Source organism: Dromiciops gliroides, chromosome 1 (genome assembly GCF_019393635.1).
Source record: "Dromiciops gliroides isolate mDroGli1 chromosome 1, mDroGli1.pri, whole genome shotgun sequence".
In the NCBI taxonomy this organism is placed as follows: domain Eukaryota; kingdom Metazoa; phylum Chordata; class Mammalia; order Microbiotheria; family Microbiotheriidae; genus Dromiciops; species Dromiciops gliroides.
In genome coordinates this window covers 431,870,747-431,876,746 of record NC_057861.1, presented here as the reverse complement: position 1 = coordinate 431,876,746, position 6,000 = coordinate 431,870,747, and positions in this window count along the sequence as shown.

Here is a 6,000-nt window from a genome sequence, read left to right as displayed (position 1 = left end):
CTGTGTAACTGCACCCCCTGACCCAAGGAAAGCACAAGAGAGGGTTGTGGTGAGATTGAGTCAATGAAGCAATCTAGCAAAATACATCAATAGTCAATGTAATTATACTGTCAAAGTTAAAGGACATATATCTCCCCTGTGTCTTAACACTGAATAAACTAATATACTTTTATGAAGGTTTGTTTGCAGGTTCTTTATGTCAAAACAAAATGTTGCAATAAACTTTTTACATTATCAGACAAATCAATAAATACTGAGAGTAATTACTGGCTACATTGGTTTCAATTGAACCATATTATTTCTTTTGTTTTGGGTGCTGTTGGTTTTTTTTTTCTTTCTATTTTGAGGTTTTGCATCACTGCTCTGATTCTTTCTCTTGTAACAGGATTAATGCAGAAATAGGATTAATGTTATTATGTGTATATATATATATGTGTGTGTGTATATATATCTATATGTATATGTATAGAGATATATAGATATAACCTATATCAGATTACCTGCTGTCTAGGGGAGGGGGGAGGGAGGGGGGGAGGGAGAAAAATCTGAAATTGTAAAGCATGTATAAACAAAAGTTGAGAACTATCTTTACATGTAATGGAAAAAATAAAATACCTCATACATTAAAAAAAAAAGTTAATGGAATTGTCACATCAATCAACATAAAAGGAGGCCATGGACTCCATAGCTGGCCAAGAGCACATACTTCATTTGGCCTGACTTTCCTTCCTTTGCTTTGTTAGAGTTCGAGTTCGAGTTTGAGTTAGCTTTCTCTTGCCAGCCCCTCCTATAATAATGAACTATTTAGAAGCTATTAAAGCAAGAAGAAAATACCATCATGTAGCCTGGTTAACCAAAAAGCTAAGGGTGGGAGGTGGGGTGTAAAAAAATCAAGCATTCCTAAGAAATAGACAATGCCCTCTAATTAAGTCCAGATCGGGGTTGTTGTTATTTGGCCTTTATTCTGGAAGAGAACAAAGACATCACTATTTCCTCCAGAGCCATCTGGATCCAGTGGCAGGATATACATCAGGATGACTGGAGATGGCCCTTGATGTTTTTTTTTTAGGGAAATTGGGGTTCAGTGACTTGCCCAGGGTCACACAGCTAGTAAGTGTCTGAGGTAAGATCTGAACTTAGGTCTTCCCAACTTCAGGGCCAGTGCTCTATCCACTGCACCACTAGCTGTAGTGATCAAGAGCCCTGCACCTAGGTTGCTGGCACCTAAAGATTGCATATCTTCCTTGTAATGGTCCTTAAGATGAGAAGTACTTTAAGGTTTCCATTCCTCTTCTAACCCACTCCTATACTTCCTCCCTCACATTTTTTCTCCTCCTTTATATTACTCAGAGTAACTGAACTGAAACTAACAAGGCTGCAGCTCTGAGTAACCACATCCCCTAATAGTTTTAAGCACAGGTTTGGGGTGAGATTGAATTAAGGAAGCAATCTAGCAAAAATAAAGAAATGAATGAATTAATCTTCTTCAACTAGATTGCAATGTAGATTTGGAGCTAGAAGGGAAGTTAGAGGACTTTGAGTCCAATTTCTTCATTTTATAGATAAGAAAACTGTGACAGAAAGGGGTTATAATTTTCCTACAGTTAAAAAAGGCTCTTAGGCAGCTAGGTAGAGCAGTGGATAGAGCACCAGCCCTGGAGTCAGGAGGACCTGAGTTCAAATCCAGCCTCAGACACTTGACACTTACTAGCTGCGTGACCTTGGGCAAGTCACTTAACCCCAATTGCCTCACTTAAAAAAAATTTTTTTAAAAAAGGCTCTTAGGTAAAAGTTGAACCCAGCTCTTCCTTCCTGACTCCAAGTTTATCATCCTACTATACCACACTGCAGATAGCTTTTGTTTTTATATCACCTATATTTCTCCCTACATCTCTTCCCTTCCTATTCCCAGAGATCATCTCTTAAAACAAAAATTTTTGAGTAAAATCAATCAACACATTGAAAAAATTTGTCATTATGTGAAATGCTCTACATCTGTAGACCTCTGCCCCATCTATACAAAGAAATGGGGAAAGTATATCATCTATTTTCTGGGGCCCAGCTTGGTCATTATAATTTTGCAATATTAAGTTTTGATTGTTTTGTTGTTCTTTCCATTTACATTGTTGCAGTCATTGTGTATATTGTTTTCTTGGCTCTACTTCATTTTTCATCAGTTCATAAAAATCTTTCTACATTTCTCTATATTTATGTCTATTATTTCTTAAAGCATTATAATACCCCATTACATTCATATACCACAATTTACATAGCTATTTCCCAATCAATAGCATTTTTTAACCAGAGTTCTCTGCATAGGTAGTACCAACAAAGTGAAAAAAAATTAAATCTGTATAAAGTCAGTATCCTTTGCCATTAGCCTAATAGATATTTCCCTTTACATTTCTGTGTATATGTATGTGTGCACATATACATATATACATACACATATATGTATTCATGTCTGTGTGTACACACATATGTATATATATATTTCACATAATTCCCAGGAAAATTGAATAATGGAAAGATTTTTTAAAATATAACAAATATTAAATGGGTGATACCTATCCCATAATAGAACCCAATAAGCATTTTCCCTAGCATGTTATACTAAAATAATGGTAAATGGAAATATTTCTCTAAGCCTTACTACGCATTGTCCTCTGTTGCTTATCAACTGCCCAGGACCCTGAATATGTTTCTATCCATATCAGTGTATATGAAAACAGAAACACTGAAAGTCCATTTCCCTAAAATAGCATCTGAATCTTTTTCCTATTCCTGTCTTGAGCATGACCCTTACTCACAAAATACACTTCAAGACAATGCTCTGGATGCCCAGATAAACATCCTCAAAACGAATGAGAATATATGAACAAATAAAGATAACTTATGAAAACTTGGAGTGATCAAATAACGGTTGTCACACTTTTGTGTTATAAAAATGATTAATTTAAATGTAAATTATTACTAAACAAGATTAGCTGGCTTATTTGGTGTTCAATGTAAGTTTTTGATATTATTTTTTGTTTTAAAGAAAAACATGTCCTCTTCTTGGCAGTCATATCCAACAGGTTATCTTTCTACCAGTACCTGAGAAGTAGTCATCTTCAAAGAGGAAAGAAGTAGGAAAAGAAGAAAAGAAGGAAGAAGGATGCATTGGAAAGAGAACTGACTTTGAGGTCAGAGAATCTCCATTCAAATCTCCATGACATGTATTACTATGTGTGATCTAGGACAGCAAGGCACTTAGCCTCCCTGGGACTTAGTTTTGCTCATCTGTAAAGTGAGGGGGGACTCAGTAATCAGCAAAAATTACTGGGAAAACTGGAAAGCATTTTGACAGAAAATAGGCTTAGTTTCACATCTCCCACCACATATCAACAAGCCCCAAATGGACGCATGACTTATATGCAAAAGGTCAATCACAAATGAATCAGGGGAAGATGGAAAAAAACGTCTTTCACAATTATGAATAGGGTTAAGAGTTCCTAACCAAATGAGGAATAGAGAGGATCACAGAAGTTAAAATAGACAGTGTTGATTGCATAAAATTAAAAAGGGTTTACACAAACACAATGAAATTAAAATTAGAAAAAAAGATGACTGGGAAAATTCTTACAGTGAATTTCTCTGATAATGGTCTGATATTCAAGATATGGGCAGTTAGGTGGTACAGTAGATAGAGTTCTGGGCCTGGAGTCAGGAAGACCTGAGTTCAAATCAAGACTCAGATACTAGCTGTGTGATCCTGGGCAAGTCACTTCACCCTGTTTGCCTCAGTTTCCTCATCTGTCAAATGAGCTAGAAAAGGAAATGGCAAACCACCACAGTATCTTTGGCAAGAAAACACTAAATGTGGTCACAAAGAATTGGACATAACTGAAAAATGACTGAACAACTACATTAGCAGGTATGGAGAATGTTGTACATATGTAGTTTAGGTTGCTTTTAGCAAAGTATTTTACAACAATATGCACAAGATGGAGAGCTGTGGACTACACAATGTGCATGTAGAGGAGCATAATATCCAGCACTAGGATGGTGATGGTCCTGCTGCACCCTGCCTCAGTCAGATCACATCTAGAATATGATATTTATTTCTGAACACCAAATGGTTAGATTTGGAAGAGGTTGAACGACTAGACCCAAAGAATAGTCATTAATTACTATTTTGATGCCAATTTAGAAAGATCTTCAAAGAAGTGTCCCTGTGCAGATTGAAATTGTCCGACCTACAATAAAATAGACTGAGGCATAGCTCCAAGCCAATGGCACTTTATTAAAGGGTCCACATCCACCTCTAATGAAGTGGACCTCAGGTCTTCCTCATGATTTGAGATGCCTCCTTCTTCCAGAAGTTTGTCTTTATATGGTTTGATTCCCAAATATGCAAAAGAGGCATAGTGAGATACAGAATCTCATTGATTGGTAGACCTTGCTCTTGAGGGCTAAAAATGACATCAGCAGGTGGGTCACAGGTTGGGTGAAGCATGGGGCACCTCCACTGACTAATTGATCATAAGATGGTCACCTGCTCACATTGGACAAGAGATAATGGTCCAGAGGTATAAAAATAATTTGGGTGACTTTCCAAAGCATTAAGGCATCCCACCTATGCTGGGTTTGGGAGTGGAATTTGAGCAAACAGGATGGAGATAGCTTTGTCAGCTTTCTTGTGTTTGAGCAAGTGAGCCTTATAATGTGGTACATAAGTAGTAAACATTACATTAAAGCTTGAGGCCCAATATAAGAACCTATCTATCTAATCATCCCTATATGATTTATGTAGAATATCAAACTGATTAATACTAATTGGAATTGAGTAGGGGTCCAAATGAATTATTTCCCACATCCCAGTGACTTATATTTGACCCTATGTTGTTTTACATATTTATTAATTAGTCAGTCAACAAGTATTAATTAAGTGCATTGGCAATGAGGTGGCGGTGGATAGAGGACTGGACGTGAAGTCAGGAAGACCCTAGTTCAAATCAGGCTTCAGACACTTCCTACCTTCTAGAGCTGGGCAAATCATTGTACCTCTCTATGTCTCCATTTCTTCAATTGTGAAATGGGGATAATATAGCTCCTACCCCATAGGGTTGTTGTGAAGATCAAATTAGATATTTGTAAAGGGCTTAATACATTCCCTAGTAAATGGTAGGTGCTTATTAAATTCTTACTCTCTTACCCTTACTGTGCTAAGTATTGAGAATACAAATACAAGCAGAAAGAAGTACTTGCCCTCAAGGGGCTTACATTCTTATGTGGGGAGACGACACATAAAATAAAGCTATAAAATGGACCAATGTAGGAGTATGGTAGGAAGAGTCAGAGTACAGCCTGGGGAAGAATCAAAACATGACTGATCTGGCCATCTTCCTTAAATGGAGGTTCTGGGAAGAGCCATCCCATCTGAGGGAGATGCAGCAGATGTGGAGGGTATCTTCCAGTGGATGAATTCCAGGCCAGGGGTAAGTTCCCAGGATGACGATCATGGTAGAAAAAGTCTGAAGTGAAGCCTAGGGAGGAATGAGGACTTTCAACAAACTGGTCCCTTAGACAAAGGAATAGAGGGCACACTTAACAAATTTCCCAATGACATGAACCTGGGAAGGCCAGCTAAAACAATGGATGACAGTCACAATTTTAAAAGATCTCAAGATCCAAGAATGTTGGATCAGGATCAATGTGCTAAAATTTATAAATATAGTCTCATATTTGGGTTAAAATAAATATGGTTTCATATTCTGGTTAAAAAAACAATTTCACGATTATAAGATGGGGAGATAGTAGTTCATCTGCTGAAGATGCCTGTGTTTCAGTGGGTGAGACATATTTTTAATAGCTTGACAGCCATAAAAGTTCATGTGATTTTCATTGCATTTAGAGAGGTGATGCACACAACACTGGTGGGGGCTCAGAGTGGAGGAAGGGTATGTGGTAGGTCCCATGCTACTCTGCTCTGCTCAGGCCCCACCTGGAGGATAGTCT